The 24962-nt window shown below is 42.6% G+C and overlaps 1 protein-coding gene across 1 annotated transcript in view; it reads right to left on the bottom strand.

Annotated features, from left to right (window-relative positions):
* The window catches only part of syne2a (spectrin repeat containing, nuclear envelope 2a), a 242120-nt gene extending 233215 nt beyond the window's left edge, over nt 1-8905 (bottom strand). Inside the window, exon 1 of the mRNA XM_084151514.1 lies at nt 8744-8905. The gene's annotated coding sequence lies outside the window, so the exon portion shown is untranslated. The remainder of the gene's footprint in view (nt 1-8743) is intronic.
* Nucleotides 8906-24962: the final 16057 nt, after the last annotated feature.

Here is a 24962-nt window from a genome sequence, read left to right as displayed (position 1 = left end):
TTAAGTTTCCACCACATTTCTTATACCAGTAATTTCGTTGTACCAGTCATGTCCTCCTACTAAGTTAAAAACAGACTTCCAGGTGACAGAGTCCGGACTAATGGAACAGATATCCGAGTAACACAAACAGTGTCGGCCCAGTGGCAGCCCTTTGAGTATTTAGCACTGCATATCCCCTCTGTAAATCTCATAAGCCCTTGTTAAGCAATAATATATCAAACAGTGGAGGCTCCTCAGAGGAGGAAGGGGAGGGCACACCTCCTCAATAAATTTCATAAAAACAGTGAAACATTTCAAAAGTGATCCTTTTTAGATAAACTATGCTAAATACACTGCTCAAAAAATAAAGGGAACACTTAAACAACACAATGTAACTCCAAGTCAATCACACTTCTGTGAAATCAAACAGTCCACTTAGGAAGCAACACTGATTGACAATACATTTCACATACTGTTGTGCAAATGGAATAGACAACAGGTGGAAATTATAGGCAATTAGCAAGACACCCCCAATAAAGAAGTGGTTCTGCAAGTGGTGACCACAGACCACTTCTCAGTTCCTATGCTTCCTGGCTGATGTTTTGGTCACTTTTGAATGCTGGCGGTGCTTTCACTCTAGTGGTAGCATGAGACGGAGTCTACAACCCACACAAGTGGCTCAGGTAGTGCAGCTCGTCCAGGATGGCACATCAATGCGAGCTGTGGCAAGAAGGTTTGCTGTGTCTGTCAGCGTAGTGTCCAGAGCATGGAGGCGCTACCAGGAGACAGGCCAGTACATCAGGAGACGTGGAGGAGGCCGTAGGAGGGCAACATCCCAGCAGCAGGACCGCTACCTCCGCCTTTGTGCAAGGAGGAGCAGGAGGAGCACTGCCAGAGCCCTGCAAAATGACCTCCAGCAGGCCACAAATGTGCATGTGTCTGCTCAAACGGTCAGAAACAGACTCCATGAGGGTGGTATGAGGGCCCGACGTCCACAGGTGGGGGTTGTGCTTACAGCCCAACACCGTGCAGGACGTTTGGCATTTGCCAGAGAACAGCAAGATTGGCAAATTCGCCACTGGCGCCCTGTGCTCTTCACAGATGAAAGCAGGTTCACACTGAGCATGTGACAGACGTGACAGAGTCTGGAGACGCCGTGGAGAACGTTCTGCTGCCTGCAACATCCTCCAGCATGACCGGTTTGGCGGTGGGTCAGTCATGGTGTGGGGTGGCATTTCTTTGGGGGGCCGCACAGCCCTCCATGTGCTCGCCAGAGGTAGCCTGACTGCCATTAGGTACCGAGATGAGATCCTCAGACCCCTTGTGAGACCATATGCTGGTGCGGTTGGCCCTGGGTTCCTCCTAATGCAAGACAATGATAGACCTCATATGGCTGGAGTGTGTCAGCAGTTCCTGCAAGAGGAAGGCATTGATGCTATGGACTGGCCCGCCCGTTCCCCAGACCTGAATCCAATTGAGCACATCTGGGACATCATGTCTCGCTCCATCCACCAACGCAACGTTGCACCACAGACTGTCCAGGAGTTGGCGGATGCTTTAGTCCAGGTCTGGGAGGAGATCCCTCAGGAGACCATCCGTCACCTCATCAGGAGCATGCCCAGGCATTGTAGGGAGGTCATACAGGCACGTGGAGGCCACACACACTACTGAGCCTCATTTTGACTTGTTTTAAGGACATTACATCAAAGTTGGATCAGCCTGTAGTGTGGTTTTCCACTTTAATTTTGAGGGTGACTCCAAATCCAGACCTCCATGGGTTGATAAATTTGATTTCCATTGATCATTTTTGTGTGATTTTGTTGTCAGCACATTCAACTATGTAAAGAAAAAAGTATTTAATAAGATTATTTCATTCATTCAGATCTAGGATGTGTTGTTTAAGTGTTCCCTTTATTTTTTTGAGCAGTGTATATTAATGTCACCAAATAATTAATTAAAACACACTGTTTTGCAATGAAGGCCTACAGTAGCCTCAACTGCGCTCTGTAGGGTAGCACCGTTGTGTACATTTACATCATTTAGCAGACGTTTAGCAGACACTCTTATCCAGCCGGAGGACAGCTTCCGTCCTCCTCTGGGTACATTGACTTCAATACAAAACCTAGGAGACTTGTGGTTCGTACCCACTTCTACAAACTGAATCTAGTACTGAAAGCATAAGCTACAGCTAGCCAACAATGCAGTGCATAAAATGTGGTGAGTAGTTGACTCAAAGAGAGAAAATGACAATAGTTGAACAGTTTTGAACAAATTAATTTATTCAAAAATGAAGGAAAAGCAAGAGAGAGAGAGAGAGAGAGCTATAGTTTGTATTTATTTCACTTTCACTTACTTAGCTAGCGAATGCAGCTAGCTAGTTTAGCCTACTCAAACACCCAGCTCAAACAGAGAGGGAAGCTATGTTACCTAGCTTGCTATGGCTATCCAACACTGGAACTCTTCCAAGTCAAGGTAAGGTTTTGGTTTTATTAATTTATTGCAACCGGAGCCCACCAGTGTAACTGCTAAACTGCTTGCTAACTGTACACTGTACTACATGATTGTAGCGGGTATACTAACGGGTTAGTTCTAGTAGCTATGTTGACTTGACGTTAGCTAATATTGTGACAACGATGTAGGCTGTGTGTAGCGGTTAGCAGTTATGATGGTTTGACCTCGCGTAGATGCGAGAAAGTATTATCCAACGATCAAAGGGCTCATGCTGTTTGTATGTGGCTGCTATGAAAGTGAACTGTGTTTGCGTGTGATCAGGGTTGTATTCATTCCACCAATTCTGTTGAAAAAATGTTTTAAACGGAAGCAAACGAAATGAAACGCAGATAAACATACCTGAATTTGTCCAATAGAAACTCTTGTTTGCAACTGTTGGACTAATGATTACACCCTAGATCCGCTAGATGCAGGCAAGATTGTGCAATGTGGTATTGAATGTGTCAATGTCTGTCACCTTGATTACTCAAATTTCTCTCGACCTGTGCACCTACGTTGTAAACTTTCATTCATAGGCTAGGTTGTAGCAACCTCATGATGGGTTTAGGGAAAATTCGAGTATCATGTAGTTACATTGAGCTGGGTGAATGGAATATGAATGACAGTCATCTAATATACTGTAATAGAAATAAGGCCATGCTCATTAAAAAAAATATCGTCCTCCATCATCTTAAACGGCACCGACCACCACTGATATCAAAACATGCATTGTGTTTTTTTGCAGCTTGGGGTCTAGTATAGGGTTCATGTTTACGGAGAGGTGCACGAATGTGACATGGCACATCCCACTGGACACAGACATCAATTCAAAGTCTAGTCCACGTTGGTTCAACATAATTTAATTGAAATGACGTGGAAACAACGTTGATTCAACCAGTGTGTGCTCAGTGGGATGGCACAGGAAAAGCTGCCTCTTTCAAACGCACTGTTCGTTGTCAATGTCCCACTGGCTCAGATGTTGGGGGAGTGTGCTATTATTATTGGTAGTGTAATATGACCGTTTTACCCCAGTGGTTTAGTTTTATGCATCATTTTATGAACAGTGCACACAGCTTGGGTTGTATAATTTAATATGCCCATAAAACATGCATTATATTTATATTGGAAGTCACTTCACATGTATCACTACCTGGCACAACTCCATTTACCCACTGTACAGTTGTATGCCTGCACTGCACCTACTGCCTTCTTTACCCTGATTGGGGCAAATACAACTGTCAAATACTTTTACAATACACAAGGTGTGCTCGATTTAGCTTGCCCCATTAAATGGAACCAATGGAATATTCAGAAAAGTGCAATCTCTGTCCACCCTTTATCCCAGTCAAACCAGAACAAATGCAATTATTGTATGTAACCCTACTGATTGCTGTAACCCTACATCAATGCTTCAAGTCACACAATCATAATAGGCAAAGGTCAGGATTCAGGAACACTGTTGATTCCACCTACTGGGTCGAGCAGCTAACATCACAGCAAGACCAGACTGCTCCAGGGACAAGTTTCAACCCTGTTCTCTCTCAGACCTGATAGGTGTGGTGGATTAGGCAAGCTGGAAAAAATTACTGTATGAGTCACCATAACCGCATGCAGACACACACACACACACAAGCAACGCAGGCATGCAGAAACAAATCCGTTGGATGGGATCATTCGTTACAAAGATGTGATTTAAGTGTTGGGCTTTAGCAAAAAATAATCTTCTGAGTGCTTGCGATATTTGGTTTTAAAACTGCCCCCTCAAAACAGGATAAGATGGCTTTAATATCCATACAAGTTTAGGAAAGACAGCTTTAGAGGAAAAAAGTAACAAAATAAAGTAATGACAAAATAGTAATAATAGCACTGTGGGGAATTGTGGGGAATTGTGGAGTAAAATAAGGCCTAATTATTTTATTGTATTTAACTGAGAAATAGCAAGTGGTGAAACTTTTGTGAGGCACTGATTTTGTTTGCGGTTTCCTTTTCCTCCCATTGCACTCGCCAGCACAATCCTGGGCGGGTCTTGGGGAAAGATTTCATGCTACATACTGGTTAGTCACGGATACACACTCTATATCTCGCGCACATGCTTTAAGACAAACAGAACATATTCACCAATGCACCGAAACATGATTTGTAATGTAAACAAATGGTTACTGTCTGTCCGTTTGTTAAACACAGTAGGGTTGTCCAACGAAAAGAGTGCCTTTTGCGTCTCTTTTATATTTTAAGTAGACATTGTGCACAAACATTCAATTTTAAAAGCCTGTTATATTAAACGAAGTGACAACATGGAAAATTCAATTTAATATGAATAAAGACTTGCTAAATTGCCAAAATTCAGCATTTTGACACTTCCCTCTCTGCATCCTCTGTGACTTCTAGAAAGATTTTAACGCACTTAACCCCAACATTTTCCCAAGTTCTCACCATCATTGTAAAGCCCTAGTTATTTTGTTGCTTTGAAAAAGTCATTTCTGAAGATTATTATTTATTTCATGTCATTAGTGATCAGTGGATGCTGCTGAGGGGAGGACGGCTCATGATAATGGCTGGAACACAGCGAATGGAATGGCATCAAACACATGGAAACCATATGTTTGATGTTGTTGATACCTTTCCACTTATTCCGCTCCAGCCATTACCACGTACCCTTCCTCCCCAATTAAGGTGCCACCAACCTCCTGTGGTAGTGATTCACTTTAAGGTAAGAAAAAACCTGTCGCTCATTCTAATGTCAACCCTGTTACATGAACTGAACTTTCATTTTAATATGGTGAAACTATTCCTATTAAAATATTTTAACAAAATAAACATTGAACATCTAATAGTCAAATAATAGTGTAAAAGCAGGTGAGCTGGTTCAACTCTTTTTAGACATTTTCTGTTGTTTTGTGGATGAAAATTGAGCAGGTCGAGCATAACATGTCAATCCTGTTAGCAATATATAGACAGGCTAGAAATGTTTCCACAATTTCAATTTGTTTGTGAAGCTTGAATTCATTTGCCCCTCCCTGTTGCACACACGCTTCAATTCCTCCTGTCACAAGGGGATTTATGGCTGATTCAAGATGAAATCGTCAGCACTGTTACGGTCAACCCAGAGTCATATACAGAGTCCTTTGGGTGGTGAACCATTCTTGATACACACGGAAGGAGAAAAACCCAGCAGCGTTGCAGTTCTTTACACACTCAAACCGGTGCGCCTGGCACCTACTACCATAACCCATTCAAAGGCACTTAAATCTTTCGTCTTGCCCATCCACCCTCTGAATGGCACACATACACAATCCATGTCTCAATTGTCTCAAGGCTGAAAAATATTTATTTAATCTGTCTCCTCCCCTTCATCTACACTGATTGAAGTGGACTTAACAAGTGACATCAATAAGGGATCATAGCTTTCACCTGGTCAGTATTTGTCATGTTCCTAATGTTTTGTTCACTCAGTGTATGTAGAGTTGGGCCAATGCGGTTTCTGTCTGAACTTTCAGAGAGCACCACTTTCTCCTCCATAGCCGTTGCTAAGTGATCATTGATGCTTCAGCATTGTGCTGCTTATTTCTGATAGTTTTCAAAACCTATGAAGATGTCTAGTGAAAGAAGATATGCAATTTGTTGACACCGACACAGTACAGATTTGGATAGACATTATCCTGAATGCTTAGGCTATCAATAAAAACTTGTTGCTCTGTTTTGCTTGTTTACAGCGGGTCATTTCATAGGGAATTGTCAGAGGCGTATTTTTAATGGCAGCCATTATAAAACCTGACAAACTCTCTCTCTATATATATGGCTCTGAGTCAATCCTATCAGGCACTTACTATAGGCACTTATACCCCAGCATTGTTGAAAATTTGTTTCTGATTGGCTAGAAGGGCATTCTAGAATGGACATTAAAACCAGTTAGTGGGACATTTGGAAAATATATCGGGACACCTTGCAATTATGATGCAATATGCGTCTACACATGCAGACCGCACTTGCTACAAAGTTACAGAAAGCTAAATCAACAACTACACAAACTGAAATTGGATACATTGTAAACGCAGGTCCAACGAGGTAAAAACGTAGCTAGCTAGCATTGATTTGTTTTTGCAGAGACATATTGTTTTGGAGCATCTGATGATGACCTAACATGGTGAGTGATGAACATGAAATTATCTGGTCCTTACTGTTGCAGTCATGACACAAGTGGTGCTATGTTGTCATATTGGCAGGTTTGCTAGCAACAAACGATTTAGCTAGCTTCTAGCCGATCTCCTCGTAATTAACTGTCAATGTTGATGAGTGTCCTGACGAGAAGGCAAACTTTTCTAGCTATGCCAGGCAAAAATAGGGCATTATCAGTTCATTGTTATGGATGTATCCAAATGAATGTCAGTAGAAACAGCTACTTTGCTGTTATTCTGTCTGCAGAGGTCATGACTGTGTTAGCTAGCAAGCAAGTGATATGAACGTTGCCAGCGAGCATGGCAACAGAACACAAAGAAAGAACGACTGGGTCGCGTCCATAAATATCGAACTAATCAAACGAACGATAGGGGCTAGCAACCAAAAGATGAAAGTATGAATTCACTTATATAAATGAAAATATAAACGTTTTTGTTTTTTTCCTACCGGTAAATATGTGCTTAGTATTGTTTTCTTTGGCAACTGTAGTAAAAGCTGGATAAACAGCTTAAACGAATGTAACGGAATTAACTTTGCTGTTATTCTGGCTGCAGAGGTAGTGACTGTGTACCCGTAGCAAGTTGGCTAGCTAGCAGCAAGCAAGGGATAACAATATTGCCAATGAGCATGACAATGGAACATAAAGAACAAACGACTGGGTCGCGTATGTAAATATCGAACTAATCGAACGAACGACTAGGTGGCGTCTCTAGCAACCAAAATATGAAAAAGTATGAATTTGCTTATAAAAATTGAAATATCAACGAAAAACAAGTATATATACACCGGTAAGTGTGTGCTTTCAAAATGAACTCCGCAAAGGGACTCGGCGCCGCCTCGTCGTCCATTATTTACAAGGTAATGTACAGAACGTCGGCGTTTATCCCTTACCTAATAGGCACTTACTATAATGTTTGTATTTTTTTATTAAGTTGAACATGTGCTCATAAATGACAGAATGTTAAAATTAGGTCACTAAGTTACACTACTCAAACGGCACCTAATTGGTCGAACGACCCAGTAAAGCATGTGTGTGTCCAGAGCAGCAAGGACTTCCAATGACAACTTTGAAAAGCCCAAATAGTTTCCAAGCGCGGCTCGAAGGCACACACAGACACTGACAGTCTAATACATTCCACCCCGACTGACACTCGGAATGCCATGCTGGATAACACGAGGGACTCGACTGACACTCGGAATGCCATGCTGGATAACACGAGGGACTGATGTAGTGAGCCTGCCACTGCTCAAAATACTCCCCAGCACACACGCTTCCCCATCTACCCTTGACGAGTGTAATGCCTGTTTGCAGACTTTGTGTTTGCTGTGCATACTTTGTTTATCACAGTAGCCTACATAGTACATTCAATTAAAAAAGCAATCTGCGGTTGCTTCATCCATTTCCGGACTTCAGAATTAATAAAATGTACCCATTTTATTCTTGAAGTCTATAACTTATAAATGCCTCATGAGCTTAGTTTAACTGTCATACCCCATCAGAACCCAAAATATAAGCTTATTTCACTCCAATGTTTGTAAACAAAGTAAATATAAACAAACACTATATAGCCTCAAAACATGGTTAAAACTATTATTATGATATCATGAACGTCAGTCCTCATGAACGTCAGTCCGCTTTGTTATTGTTTAAACTCCTGATTGCCGCTTTAAATACAGCAAACAAAATGACACATTTCTAAAAACCTGCAGCAGATGCAAGGGCTCTTCATCTCATATTTTACAGAAGCTAGATGACCTAATGCTGTAATCAGAAGTAACGGATAGGCCTACACAAAAAGTCCCCATGAAATTGGGGAGAAAAAGGGGTAAGAAGTTTTACCCCTTTTCCTCCCAATTTCGTGATATCCAATTGGTAGTTACAGTCTTGTCCCATCGCTGAACTCCCGTACGGACTCGGGAGAGGCGAAGGTCGAGAGCCATGCGTCCTCCGAAACATGACCCCGCCAAGCCACACTGCTTATCACCTCTATTTCAGACGTCCCTGATTAAACAAACTTCTTCAAAGCATTACTAAAAGTTGTACCACTTTTCCATTTTGCCATCTGGCCAATATAACATAAAAAGTTCCTTTACTTACAAAAGATCGAAGAAAGCACTTCTGTAGTCTCTTGAAGGTCAGAAGAAAAGAATACACTTTATGTAAAGTGAGCTGGAAGACAGGTTGAACGGTGCGCAGTGCTTCGCTGTCATTACCAGAACAGGGCACGCCGCCTGCAAACCAACTGTGATTTGTTTGTATGCGGTTTGGAGGAAGTTCATTCATTACAGTAGGAGAAAATCCGCATGACTGCGACTCATCTGCCAGACTAGGCTGCGGTGCCATCTGCCAGACTAGGCTGCGGTGTGTGCAGTGTGTCGTATGTTTAGGATTTTTCCAACTAGTGCCTTGCTTTGCCGTGCAGACTATGTCATGAAAAGAGTAGGTGTTCTTAATGCTTTGTATACTCAGTGTAGATTAAAACCACTGAAGACGGTGCAAATGTGTAGCTTTCAACTATGTGTTTATGGGATAGCAACAAGAACTTTTGACAGCTCAATGCATTTACTTGAAAAGTACAAGATCAAAGTTTATCGTGTTTATAATGCTATGCAATTATGTTTTAGATGCATTGTATGCCATTGCTATTGCTCATTTTATTCATAATACAGTTGTGAGCTGTAGCCTGTTGTTATTATTAGTAGGTCTATTATACTTTTTACCTGTAGTGACTGCCTATATGGAGACTACAGCTTCTGCTGCCAGGGTCTCAACTTACTGTTATCAGTTAGAAAAGTAGAATACACAAGGTGCACTTTTGAAATTTGGTAGTGCATCAGCAGTTTTCAATGACAGTCACTCAAATAAAAATTGATTGCTAGGTAAGGTAGTCTAGCCGGCTATCTAAACCTTGTAGTAATCATCATCAAATTACCGCCATGGCATGCAAGGCATGTGCCCAGGGGCCCTGACCCTCAGGGGGCCCCCATATATTTTTTTAGTCACTCTAACTCAGATATCATAGGAACAAAATGTGTTGAATTGCAAGAAATTAGTTTTAAACTGCAAATAATGTCCTCCACCTCATGGCAGAATGTGTAGAATTGAAGGATATTACCTTTGAAACTGCACATTTTCTTTAACACTGCAAATAAAATGCTGCTAAGAGGAGGAAGCACTAAAATACCAAATCTCGGCTAGAGATCGGCACTGCTGATTTATTTTTATTTTTTTACAATTGATTATCATTATTAAGGCAGCACATGTGGCTAGCAGATAATTAATACAACCTGGCTTGCTAGACTTCATCATAACTTATGTTGCAACACCTTTCAATCCACTAATACTAGGGGCCTTTAAAGGGGGGCTGAACTCACTGATTTTGCCAGGCTTTTTGGCATGCTCATTAAGAAGTTCTAGCGGCCATGACTGGAGCCAAACGTGAGTTGTCTTGGTGGTGTGGTTTGATGTGGGTGTTTCTTGGGTGTGGCCTTGCCACCACCAAGACACACCCATCTGTTGGAACCTTGCCTGCAGCTGTTTCACCCCACTCAATCACACCAAACAACCTCCTGCAGGTTGAGTTCAATAACTACAGGCAGATGTATGGTGAGATGCTGGAGGAAGCTTTGAATCGGTCAGTAGCCTACAGAGTAATATGAGAACAGTGCAATTGCTGAATTTATGTAGATATTCTAAACAATGTGATTTGATAACTTTCAAATGAAGTAACAGGTCCATGTAGAATAAACAACCCTTTACATACTAAAGTAGAAGCAGTGTTCTGCTAATATAACAATGTGCAAATATTCAGGGTTGGGTAGGAACTCTTTCTAAATGTAATCCGTTACAGTTACTAGTTACCTGTCCAAAACTCAGTAACGTAATCTGATTACTTGTGGTCAGACTTGCTCAGGTGGAACAATTTAAACTTGCACCCTTTTTCAATGCTGAATTGAATTTCATTGAGAAAACATCCTTTCGGAATTTAAAAGTAATCCAAGAAGTAATCATCTAGTTTTCAAAAGTATTTGTAATCTGACTACAATACTTTTGCTGGTAATGTAACTGGTTACGTTTTTGTAATCAGTTACTCCCCAACCCTACAAATATTACACTTGTCTTTTCACCTTACATGTAACTGTGAACACATACACACATAGTTACTGTTCTATTAACAATGGCAGTTAGGATAGGTGATATCTGACACAAACAGGTACTATTTTGAAGTTTGAACAGGTCAGATAAAGCTTACCCAATTGTGGACTCCCCATCAAACGACCTAGGCTGGCGTCTGGCAAAAGCATCTCCAGCCCATCTGTAGAAATAAGCAGAGTTGAGGCAGAGTTCATCAGTGACACATGGAATGAAAAGGGTGTTGCTATTATTTGTGTTGTACTGTATTATTAGTAATTACCTTCAGTCCAACATTGTGGATAGGTGATATCTGACACACAAACATACTATGTTGAAGTTTGAACAGGTCAGACAAAAACCGACCTAATTCTGGTCTACCCATCAAACGACTGTTGGTGAGCAGGCAAGAGGTGAGGCTAGAGATGAGGTCTTTGCCAGCGCCCCATTGATGGGCATGGCAGCGTAGATCAGCTCCTGGCCCCTTATCAAAGATACTGGTCCGTCACAAACAAACACACACACACACAGAGTGGTGGTCAATGGTGGTTATAATTAGCCTGGTGGAACCAGCCTGATTGCTGTGATCACCTTACTATTTCACTTCAGATATCATGATATGAGAAGTGAAATAGAATGGTGAACGCAGCGATCAGGCTGGTTCCACAAGGCTAGGTTATGAAGATCAATTGGGACAGAACTTGAAACTGTTTCGACCTTTGACCAGGTAAAATGTCACCAACCTGATTCAAGTGTCCTCCCCTACCCTGAAGCGGGACTGGTGTCTGGCTACTGGCTCAGCCTTTTCTGGTCTATCATACTCAGCGCAAAGGGAGTCAGGTACAGGCACCTTTTGGAACGGCTTCTGATATGGCTAGGGGGTTACCACCATGCTGCTGAACAGCAAATCCAGCAGGTTTTCTACGTAGCCTGTCAATTAAATAAAATGTTACGATAAAAGTCTAAAAACAAGCAAATACACCTTGTAGTTGACAGGTTTGTATCAACAGTAATCCTTCCGTAAGTACGTTTTCAGAGCCCGCACTGAGTATTGTCCTCGCTTGTACATTGGGTACCAGATGGAGAATCGTCACGCCCCTGTAGCCATGGTTGCTTGGGCTCGGTTGGCAATCTCATTGTAATGCATTGCTGTGAGGAACAGTCTTGGCAAAGAACACAGCTAGTAAGCAATATTACAGAAGTAATATGTACGTGTAACTCCAGGAGAAGTATCACTTTTGTATCTAAATGACATACCAATTAAAGTCACAATAACAAACCTGCATAACATTCCAAGGAACGGGTAGACCACATTCTTTGGTGCAAACTTGAGTATCAGACTGTGGAATGCTTCGATGCAGGACGTTTAGTAGTCGTGACTAAGCTTGCCCACATCCTTGACCAGTCTCTTGTCCAACACAATTTTGGTCAGTTTTTCACACACAATAGTGCCTATAGAATTGAAATGGATACAGTGATGACTCAACATTCAGTGATGGATCAAATGTACAAAGAGAGTCACCTTAGAAATTAGAGTAACAATAGAAATGATGAAGCTGCTTACTTGGCTTCAGCCAACCCCTGGCCTCTTCACAGATAAGAAGTTGATGCAGGCAGTTGGGGAACTCATCGCCATCATGTGTGTGGACATCCTGCACATGGTTGGCCACAGGCATCCATTTGGCCACTGTCTCCTCTCCGGAGGTTGAGGCTGCCCAGTACAAGTGGTTCACTATACTCCTCCTCCAGGGTCCAACTTGCTCGCAGGTCTACAATTTAGCCAGGGCATCTATTTTCTTTCAAACCCCTAATAAGATGACATGACATTGGGAATATTTACAAATAATGTAATACACAAAACACTGGAGAATATCAAAATAATTACTAGAATGTGAAGACAACATACCAACTAACTACACACCTTTAGCAACGTGCCATGTATCGTAGAAATGTACACTGAACAAAAATATAAACGCAACATGTAAAGTGTTGGTCCCATGTTTCAAAAGTAAAAATCCATACGCACAAAAAGCTTATTTCTCACAAATTTGTTTACATTCCTGTTAGTGAGTATTTCTTCTTTGCCAAGATAATCCATCCACCTGACAGGTGTGGCATATCAAGAAGCTGATTAAACAGCATGATCATTACACATGTGCACCTTGTGCTGGGAACAATAAAAAGCCACTTTAAAATGTGCAGCTTTGTCACAAAACACAATGCCACAGATGTTGCAAGTATTGAGGGAGCGTGCAATTGGCATGCTAACTGCAGGAAAGTCGACCAGAGCTGTTGCCAGAGAATTTAATGCTCATTTCAGCCTAGGATCTCCGCATCCGGCTTATTCACCTGCAGGATCGCCTGAGGAAAACATTTTTATGACTGGCTGGGCCAAGAGAAATCTTTGAAATTGTTGCATGTTGAGTTTATATTTTTGTTCAACTTAGAATACCAAGTCTGGGCAAATTTATCGGGAGGAAGTGACCGTGAATCTCGAAAAACTGTGAATGTAACGAAGGGTTTGGTGCTCACTGGCCTGTAAAAGGTTACGTTCTGCTAACTTGCACAGGCAACACTGCAGGTTCTATTCACCGGGGCTGTCCCCACACCTACCAACACAGGGGATTTAACCTGCTCCGTTACCGGTCTGGGTTGGTTCACTCCACCTTATACAACCTGGTGACCTCCAGCTCCCTGGAACTCACCATGCTGATGTCTGCCGTGTGAAGGACCCCTATTCAACCCCCGAACTTAAGCAGTCCTTCAGCCTAAGTCTCCCAGACACTTGAATTACAGAAAAAGTTTCACCACGTTGATTAGATATCCAAGGGCTTTTGGATTGAGCCTGCAATAAACTGGATTAAGTTGAACCATGGTCCTTGAATGTTTGCTGTGTTTAGGTCCAATTGTAAGGCAGTTATTTCGATTGCAGCCTAAAAAAAAAGCAAAAATGCTGGGTAGATCTCCTCCATGAAGACACATTAAAACGTCTTGACAGGGATGGGATTTGAACTCATGACTAAAACGACATTTTATCAGGAAGACTTCACATTTGCACACTTTACCAACCTGGAACAGATATAACATAAAGAAAGATGTATTAAGTTTTGTATAAGTACTTAATTGTTAACTGAGAAGGATACCAAGTCTGGGCAAGCTTATCGGAGGAAGTGACCGTGAAAGTAGAAAAACTGAGAACATAAGGCTTTGGTGCTCACTGACCTGTAAAAGGCTGCGTTCAGCTGTCTTGCACAGGCAACACTGCAGGTTCTATTCACAGGGGCTGTCCCCTCACCTACCAATAAAGGGGCTTTAACCTGCCTGGGTTGGTTCACCCCTCCTTAGACAAAATGCTGACCTCCAGCTCCCTGGAACTCACCATGCTGATGTCTGCCGTGTGAAGGACTCCTATTCAACCTCGCGCACTGCAGCACCTAACCTCCGATCTCAAGCAGTCCTTCAGCCTAAGTTTCCAAGACGCTTGAAATACAGAGACGCAGCACCGTGCCCGACAAAGTTTTGCCATGTCGATTAGATATCCAAGGACTTTTGGATTGAGCCTGCAATAAACTCGATTAAGTTTAACCATTGTCCTTGAACGTTTGCTGTGTCTTGGTCCAATTGCAAGGCAGTTATTTCGATTGGAGCCTAAAAAAAAGCAAAAAGGCTAGGTGGATCTCCTCCATGAAGACACATTAAAAAGTATTGACAGGGATGGGAGTTGAACTCATGACTAAAACAATACATTTTATCAGGAAGACTTCACGTTTACACACTTTACCAACCTGGAACAGAAAAAACATTAAGAAAGATGTATTACGTTTTGTATAAGCACTTAATTGAGAACTGAGAAGGATACCAAGTCTGGGCAAGTTTATCGGAGGAAGTGACTGTGAATATCGAAAAACTGCGAATGTAATGACGGCTTTGGTGCTCACTGACCTGTAAAAGGCTGTGTTCCGCTGTCATATTGGTCCAGTTGTAAAGCAGTTATTTCGATTGGAGTCTTAAAAAAAGGAAAATTGTTGTGTGGATCTCCTCCATGAAGACACATTGGAAAGTATTGACAGGGATGGGATTTGAACTTATCATCTAAACAGATATTTTGTCAAGTAGACTTCACATTTACCCACTTTGCAAACCTGGAACATAAATAACATTAAGAAACATGTATTAAGTTTTGTATAAGTAAGTCATTGACAACTGAGAAGGATACCAAGTTTGGGCACGTATATCGGAGGAAGTGACCGTGAATATCGAAAAACTGCGAATTTAACGAAGGCTTTGGTGCTCACTGACCTGTAAAAGGTTGCGTTCCGCTGTCTTGCACAGGGAACACTGCAGGTTCTATTCACAAGGGCTGTCGCCACACCAACCAACACAGGAACTTTAACCTGCTCCGTTACCGGCCTGGGTTGGTTCACCCCTCCTTACACAACCTGGTGACCTCCGGCTCCCTGGAACTCACCATGCTGATGTCGGCCATGTGAAGGACCCCTATTCAACACATCGCACTGTAGCTTGAAACCCAAGAGCTCAAGCAGTCCTTCAGCCTAAGTCTCCCAGACGCTTGAATTACAGACACGCGCCACCGTGCCCGACAAAGTTTCACCATGTCGATTAGATATCCAATGACTTTTGGATTGAGCCTGCAATAAGGTGAATTAAGTTGAACCATTTTCCTTGAACGTTTGCTGTGTCTTGGTCCAATTGCAAGGCAATTATTTTGATTGGAGTCTAAAAACAAGCAATAAGGTTGGGTAGATTTCCTCCATGAAGACACATCGAATAATCTTGACAGGGATGGGATTTGAACCCATGGTTTAGAAAGACGTTGTGTCAGGTAGACTTCACATTTACCCATTTTACCAACCTGGACATGAGACAACCTTGAGAAAGATGTTTTAAGTTTTGTATAAGTATGTAATTGATAACTGAGAAGGATACCAAGACTGGGCAAGTTTATCGGAGGAAGTGACCGTGAATCTCGAAATACTGCGAATGTAATGAAGGCTTTTAGTGCTCACTGGCCTGTAAAAAACAGGTTTGATTCACAGGGGCTGTCCACACACCTACCAACACAGGGGATTTAACCTTCTCCGTTACCGGCCTAGGTTGGTTCACCCATCCTTAGACAATCTGGTGACATCCAGGTCCCTGGAACCAATCCCCCTAGACAAGGGGGATTGCAGAAAGTTTACATTCTGTCAAACATGTTATTGTTGGATATCAAGGCTTCTAAGGAGAGAGGCATAGGTAAACAATCTGGTTTCAGTCACTGATAAGGTAGGACAGCCGTGGAATTAGCCGTGGTCAAGTAACCAGATGAAGTGAGAAGAAACAGTCCGATACCACACACATATCCTTCCTCGCCCATTAAGGTTCTAGCATCAGGCAGGGCCATGACTACACCAGTGAGAGGAAGCAATTAAGTTCCTGACTAGCAACAGAGATATCTAGATGCTCAAGGTGTTGATTCCTCCTAGTAGGAGGGTATAAATGTATGTGCTTGTGTAATGATACCTTGTCTTTTGCAGCTGTTTGACCCCGTGGGTGAATAAACTTGGTTTGAGCTTCTTCTAGTCGTCTGTTTGAGTTTTTACTCTGTGTGTTCAGAACCTAACAGTTGGCATTGTTGGCAGGATTCACCACAATTTACAGTCGAACTGGAGAGTCTGAATCAGTGAAACAGAAGCTGGCACCAAAAACAAGGTAAGCACAGTTCCTACACCTGTTACCACTCATTCTGACATCTCGGGGAGATGAGAGTTGTAGGCTAAATACAAATTTTAGGATACGGACCTAGAAAGCCTGAGCTTATTCAGTACTCCCATTGTATTATGACCGGTCGTAGATTTATGGTATAGGGTAAGTCCCGGAAGGTAAGCCCGAGCAAGGTGGTCCCTGTAGAGGGTAAGTCCAAGGGTGACAATTGTGATGGTTCCTGCTAGCGTCATAAATAATAGGGTAAGTCCTGGACGGTAAGCCCGAGCAGGCTGGTCCCTGCAGAGGTTAAGGGTTGGTTCCCTGCTAGACCCATAAAAGGGTGGTGGAAGCCCAGCCGCGGTGGTCGTGAGGTCGTAGTGTGTTTATGGATAAATTGTCATGCTTGTGTACTAGTATGGTAGGTTGTAGAGAAGTAGTCCATGTAGAAGGACAAAGGAAAGAAGTGCATACAGTGGAGAATATCTGTGCTTTAAGATTAAACATTGTCAGTGGAGGAGTTCTGGAGGAGAGTCTCATTCGTGGTTGGAAAAGCGAAAGGATATTAGAATGTTGTTTGGAAGTGATTTGTGTGTATTAGCAGTAGCAATAAGGAGAGAGGTTGGTTTATTTCGCATTGGGGCGGGGAACCGTGACAGATTATGTGGAAATAGGAAGACAACTGTGAATAATTTTGGTAAAGTGTTGTCAACAACAGTGATATTTGAGGCATAACACTGGTATAAGACATTAGGTCACCTGTATTCTCCAGTAGTAAATTGGCAGACGCTTCAGTATTCTGATAATATCACAAGGTGTTATTGAGCACAAGGTGTTATTCTATATGTATAGAAAGTAGTGGCAAGACTATAGAGTTTATAGAGACAGAGATGGAGACTATAGAGGAACCGTTGAAGAAACATAAGTATGTGTAGGAGGTAACAACAAGCGAATCGTTGAAGATGCATAACGAGTAATAAGGGAGATTACTGAGTGTGTTTGGGAATAGTACTAAGTGAATGTGGATGTGAGTATTGTGTGATTGACTAATTGACTGAACAGGGGTTTAGCCCCGGTGTGAGAGTTGTGTGAGTGTGGGATGACGTGTTAAGCTGTACGTTTTTTTTAATGAGTTCAACAAAGGGTTTAAGTATGGGAAATAGTAAAAGTAGGATGGAGGATCCGTACTGGGCACCAAAAGGGCTACAAAAATTTGGTAGGGGTTACTGGACCAAACAGAAGACTGGACAAGATGGAGAGGTGGAGATTTCCCTGCTGATGGAAAAACTGGGGTCTGTGAGAGGCCATCTTGAAGAGAGAAGCAGAAAATGCAAAAGATAAAACTGTAAGAGGATTCATGGTAAGAGGAAGAAGGACAAAATAAAAAGAAGAGGCCTGGCTGGCCTTTCTCCGATGGGAACCCTTTCATGGGGCCCCCCTTGTATCCGCCCCTGCCAAATCCTCCACCAGCAGATGGAGATGGTGGCCTCCCACCCCCTCATAACCCATTTGGGGGTGGGCCTGTGCCAGGTGAAGAAGCCATGGGATTAGGAGCTGTTTGGGGAGCTGTTGGAGGAGCTGCAGATGGTGCTGGAGCTGAAGACAGAAAGCAACCAGCCAAGTCAAGAACCAGAGCAAACGAGCAGAGAGAAAAAGAGGAGAGAGAACGTGAAGAGGAAGAGGCAGAGGGGCCCCTGCTGAAGCTGACGGAGGGAGAGACTGGAGCTGCTACAACTGTGTGAAGTTTGGGCATTTCTCAAGATGCTGTCCTGGAGCAGGAGAAGGCCAAGGAGAGTGGCCGTCCCCACCTGTTGGCGTGCAGGTGGACAACCCATTTGGAAGAGGAGATGGACGAGGGGGCTACCAAACATAGGATGAGGCGGAAACAGAAGAAACTAATGAAGAAAACAATGATGAAGAACCAGAAGAAATCTGTAAAATGCTAAAATTGACCACCTTGTCAACCCAAAACCCCCTTACTGACATGTTAGTTAATAAACATAAATTGCAATTTTTGGTGGACACTCAGTGTTGAGTGTCCTGAATGATCAACCTGTTGAAGGAGAGCTGAGAGAGCAATCCCTCTCTTCCTCGTTGCATGCTAACTGGGAAGTGTCTGAACACCTACAGTGGCTTGCGAAAGTATTCACCCCCCTTGTTATTTTTCCTATTTTATTGCATTTGCAATTACAGCTGCAAGTCTCTTGGGGTATGTCTCTGTAAGCTTGGCACATCTAGCCACTGGGATTTTTGCCCATTCTTCAAGGCAAAACTGCTCCAGCTCCATCAAGTTGGATGGGTTCCGCTGGTGTACAGCAATCTTTAAGTCATACCACAGATTCAAAATTGGATTGAGGTCTGGGCTTTTACTCGACCATTCCAAGACATTTAAATGTTTCCCCTTAAACCACTCGAGTGTTGCTTTAGCAGTATGCTTAGGGTCATTGTCCTGCTGGAAGGTGAACCTCCGTCCCAGTCTCAAATCTCTGGAAGACTGAAACAGGTTTCCCTCAAGAATTTCCCTGTATTTAGCGCCATCCATCATTCCTTCAATTCTGACCAGATGGAAAACATCCCCACAGCATGATGCTGCCACCATCATGCTTGACTGTGGGGATGGTGTTCTCGGGGTGATGAGAGGTGTGACATAGCGTTTTCCTTGATGGCCAAAAAGCTCAATTTTAGTCTCATCTGACCAGAGTACCTTCTTCCATATGTTTGGGGAGTCTCCCACATGCCTTTTAGCGAACACCAAACGTGTTTACTTATTTTTTTTTTAAAGCAATGGCTTCTTTCTGGCCACTCTTCCGCAAAGCCCAGCTCTGTGGAGTGTACGGCTTAAAGTGGTCCTATGGACAGATACTCCGATCTCCACTGTGGAGCTTTGCAGCTCCTTCAGGGTTATCTTTGGTCTCTTTGTTGCCTCTCTGATTAATGCCCTCCTTGCCTGGTCCGTGAGTTTTGGTGGGCGGCCCTCTCTTGGCAGGTTTGTTGTGATGCTATACTCTTTCCATTTTTTAAAAATGGATTTAATGGTGCTCTGTGGGATGTTCAAAGTTTCAGATATTTTTTTATAACCCAACCCTGATCTGTACTTCTCCACAACTTTGTCCCTGACCTGTTTGAAGAGCTCCTTGGTCTTCATGGGGCTGCTTTCTTGGTGGTGCCCCTTGCTTAGTGGTGTTGCAGACTCTGGGGCCTTTCAGAACAGGTGTATATATACTCAGATCATGTGACACTTAGATTGCACACAGGTGGACTTTATTTAACTAATTATGTGACTTCTGAAGGTAATTGGTTGCACCAGATCTTTTTAGGTGCTTCATAGCAAAGGGGGTGAATACATATGCACGCACCACTTTTCCGTTATTAATTTTTTATAATTTTTTGAAATAAGTAATTTTTTTAATTTCACTTCACCAATTTGGACTATTTTGTGTATGTCCATTACATGAAATCCAAATACAAATCCATTTAAATTACAGGTTGTAATGCAACAAAATAGGAAAAACGCCAAGGGCGATGAATACTTTTGCAAGGCTCTGTACATTGTGCATTGTGCATTGTACTGCTGCTGTTCCCTTATGCGAAGAGGACCCTGTATACCAACAGAGATGGTCAAAACAAAAATAGAAAGTTGGGATAAACAGAGGAGAAGACTTCGTAGCAGCTGGAGTGTTGCTGACGGATACTAAGATGAGTCTGTATGAAGTCCCTGGCTCTGTTCCCCATTGTAGCTTATCAAAATCTCCTGGAACACAATGGAAAGATGTGGGTGTTTGGATGAAGAAAGTGATGGAAGCAACTGATTGGGTGGCCTGGGAAGGAGAAGGAAAGTGGTCAGCTTCAACAGCAACTTTCTATTCCCCATACTGGGCTACTGCAATGACAATACCAAGAACATATCAAATTCCCATTGAAACCATACCTGTGGTATTACAAGATAATTCACACATTGATTGGCTAAAAGATATACCTGAAGAACTGTGGGCTAAATCAAAGACCGACATTGGACGCAGTTTTGGTAGTTCCAAAAAGCACCCACAGACTTTACAAAGCTCTATAACCTCTTAGCAAAGAAGCCAAAAAGGGTATCATTCCCATTCATAGCGCGGTAGTTGAAAGAGGCGCTCTGGTTCCCTGTCCGAATTCGCCCTGTAACACACCAATTTTACCTGTTAGGAAACCATCTGGGGATTATCGTGTTGTGCAAGACCTTAGAACATTAAACGATGATGTACATGCTAGAGCACCCCTGGTGCCTAACACTTTTACCATTTTATCCCAGGTGCCTCCAGATAATTGTTGTTTTTCAGTAATTGATTTAGGCAATGCTTTCTATCTTTTCTCTTCTCTTCTGTTGCTCATCAAATCAAATGTTATTTGCCACATGCACCGAATACAACAGGTGTAGACCTTACAGTGAAATGCTCACTTACAAGCCCTTAACCAACAATGCAGTTTTTAAGAAAATAAAAAAGAAGTGTTAAGTAAAAAATAGATAAGTAAAAAAAAAAAAAAAGCTAATAATTAAAGAGCAGCAGTAAAATAAAATAACAGCAGGGAGGCTATATACAGGGGGTACCGGTACAGAGTCAATGTGCGGGGGCACCGGTTAGTCGAGGTAATTGAGGTAATATGTACATGTGGGTAGAGTTAGTGACTATGCATTGATAATAAACAGAGGAGCAGCAGCGTAAAAGAGGGGGAGGGGGGGCAATGCAAATAGTCTGGGTAGCTGTTCTGGAGTCTTATGGCTTGGGGGTAGAAGCTGTTAAGAAGCCTTTTGGACCTAGACTTGGCGCTCCGGTACCACTTGCTGTGCGGTAGCAGAGAGAACAGTCTATGACTAGGGTGGCTGGAGTCTTTGACAATTTTTAGGGCCTTCCTCTGACACTACCTGGTATAGAGGTCCTGGATGGCAGGAAGCTTGGCCCCAGTGATGTACTGGGCCGTACGCACTACCCTCTGTAGTGCCTTGCGGTCGGAGGCCGAGTAGTTGCCATACCAGGCGGTGATGCAACCAGTCAGGATGCTCTCGATGGTGCAGCTGTAGAACTTTTTGAGGATCTGAGGACCCATGCCAAATCTTTTCATTCTCCTGAGGGGGAATTGGCTTTGTCGTGCCCTCTTCACGACTGTCTTGGTGTGTTTGGACCATAATAGTTTGTTGGTGATGTGGACACCAAGGAACTTGAAGCTCTCAACCTGCTCTACTACAGCCCCGTCGATGAGAATGGGGACATTCAATACATATCTCCTGGAGGGAGTATTTTGGTTCAGTGTGTTGACGATTTGTTGGTTTGCTCACAATCAGAGGAGATGTGTCACGAGGACACTCTGGCATTGTTGACATTACTTCTGAGGGTCGCGCCCTCTCCAAAGATAGATAAGATGCAATTAAAGCTTTGCCTAAACCTGTTAACCAGCAGCACATGATGTCTTTGTTGGGTGTGGCTGGTTACTGTCGTCTGTGGTTGAAAGACTATGCAGAGATAGTTCAACTGCTGCAGGATTGTATTTATGGAGAAAGATGGAGGTGAGTGAAGTTGTGGCCTGGACTGATGAGGCTGGGGTGGCAATGGAAAAATGTAAACAAACATTAATGTCTACCCATTGCTTGGGTTTGCCAGACCATAGTAAATCCTTCCACCTCTTTGTTTCAGAGATGGGTGGGTTAATGTCAGCAGTTTTGACAGTTTCATGGGGTGGGATATCAACCTGCTGGTTATTATTCTAAAAGACTGGATACTGTGATCAGGGGAATGGTTTCCTGTTTGAGATAGGTAGCAGCTGCTACTGAGGCTGGTTTGGCATGTTCTGATATTGTGGCAATGTCTCTTCTAACCGTACATGTGCCCAATGCTGTGCACACAATTATTACACAGGCAAGAACGGCTAATTTGCCACCTGCGAGACTGCTAGACTATCAGAACATTCTGTTGACAATGTCCCATGTTACTCTGAAACGATGTACAATTCTTAACCCTTCAATTATTCTCCCTACAGCAGATGCCGGTGAAGACCATGACTGTGACTTAGCTATTGAAGTTTACTGTAGCCCTAGGTTGGACTTGAGAGACACCCCGTTATTTCAGTATCCTCCGTGTCCCATGTACTGACTGGCCATCCCATGAGGATGACTAATACACCTTTTCCCCAGAACAGGTTGTCCCTGCAAGGAATGGAGGAAGACATGGTTGAGTATTGTGTCACCCTTAACAGTGTTAAGACTTTTTTCCCCCGGGTGAAGGCGTCTCTGCAGAACCTGGCAGGTGGAGCTGAGCACTATTTGAACCCAGGTGATTTCGTGGTGGTCAAAGACTTCAGGAGAAAGAGTTGGAAGGACCCCCGTTGGAGAGGGCCGTACCAAGTTCTTCTGACCACCCCCAACTGCGGAAACCTGACAGAGGGTGAGATGAGTCCTGAGCCAAAGGGACCAACGCAGGCCCAGAAGTAGATGGTCTTCGGCGAAAGAGAGCCCTGCTGGCCCTCATAACCAAGAGGACTGATGGAATGGCCACTACTAAGTTTTCTGATGAGTATGACTGTCTACAGGGTCTAGGAAATAAAGCACATTTTCTGCTTTTAAAACCGCTTCCAACACAAAATATAATCGGCATGTTAAATCAGAGGCTTCGTCAATAATTAAATTAAATTAACCAGCCCCAATAGGGACGCCCCTCAGGGGAAACAACATATTTGATAAAGCAATGCCCACAGGTAAAAGGAGACCAATCTGGCCCAAACATTATGGTAAACATACAGGGGAAGGAAATATTAAACCAATGAGTTAGCAGGCAAATTTAACCACTACCCCAGGAGGAGTGGGGGTCTGACTCTGTTTCCCAGTCCATCCTGTCTCAGGTGCCAGACTCATTATGGACAGAGCACTCCAATGACAGTGGACTGATAGGCAATGCTAGCCCAGTTATAATAAATGTTAATCCCTGAAAGAAACTCTAGTCTCGAGAGCTACCTTGAAAAGGAACCTCCCTCCAACGTTCCTCTCCCCCCTTCTGAATTGGCCAATGTATTTTACAATTTCGGCACATTACATATTCATCTAAAAATAATATACATTTAATGAGTGTGAAGCATAAACTGAATATCTAACAGAAATTGGTAATAATTATTAAGAGTAACATTGTTAGGGTCGACTAAACTGCAAACAATGCCTTCCAATAAGGAGAAAGTTATGTTTGTTTTGTTTGTTTTTAAACCTTACAATAGGGGTAAAAGCAGAACATTGTTTGAGAGTGATCCGTGTGTATTAGCAGTAGTAATTGAGAGGGTTTTTCCTACTGGAAAATGTAGAAGGGTCCTAGTTGAAGGAAACCGATATGGAGACTAGTGAAAGTAACAAAGACGGTGATAAAGAAAGTAAAGTGGAAAGATTCATGGTACTCATGATCTATCAGTTGATGTCAAATTTAATGAGTGTTGACAGAATGTGAATGGTAATATTAGTGGCTTTCAGATAGCTTCTTCAAATTACTATGATATTGCATTATTAGAGTGCTAAGGTTTTAATACAAGGTCACATGACGAACAGAGGGATTGCGCCTTGGGACTGATATTATATTAGAGGCTGCCATCTGGTGTATGGGTTAAAGATAAGCTTCCTGTGGACCAATCGATAAGCCGCCAGTGAAAGTGAGTGGTATTCACTGAACTCAAGCTGAAATGGACACAGGTATGAATAATTGAATAAGATAGGTTTTTGACAATTTCCAATTATTAGTTCTCAATTCGATAATTTGAATATACCAGTGATTTAAATAAGAAGGTAATGTCATCTAAAACAATAATCTGTTTCCATTACGTGGAACACTGTCCAGAATTGGAGTAGATCCATGTAAATGTTTTAGTACCGAATATTGAGCTGATAAGTCAGCACCAACTTTTTGAAGGCCCTAGTTGATTTGTTAAACAGGTTTTATATTTTGACTAGTTGATGTCCCAGGGACAGTTAGTACAGAACATGTAAAAAATGTCAATGTCAATGCAACCCGATTGTGGTAAGAGCCATGGAAACAATGGTTAACCGTTGAGATGTATTTACCTCTGAGTCTACAGATCACTTGTGTATGTGTGTGTATTTTACATTGTACAACCCAGAGTGAAGGGTTTGAAAAGATAAAGTTTCTAGTTTTATGTGTTGATTTCGCTTACTTTATTAAGTATTTGGATAGAACCCCCTTTGATAGTTTAAGCCATAATCTAATGCTTACCTTAAAATGTAACAATAATTATCACAGAGGGAGTGTGAGGGAAAATGGTATTGTCTGAAGAGATAGCCTTGAATTGTACACAGCATCTCCTCTCACTGGTTCGTGCAGGTGACTGTGACCTCCTCCTCAGATCAATTGGCAGTACGCCCAGAACATTGCTCTGGGAACAAAAGGAACATCTCAGTTTCAAGGTCCCAGCTTTAAGAGAAGAAGCCTCGTGAGGTATCAGTCAGTCACATGCAGGAACC

This window comes from Coregonus lavaretus (genome assembly GCF_964263955.1).
Source record: "Coregonus lavaretus genome assembly, chromosome: 33".
Classification (NCBI taxonomy): Eukaryota; Metazoa; Chordata; class Actinopteri; order Salmoniformes; family Salmonidae; genus Coregonus; species Coregonus lavaretus.
The sequence above is the reverse complement of the archived record's forward strand: the minus strand, read 5'-3'. Positions and strand labels throughout refer to the sequence as shown.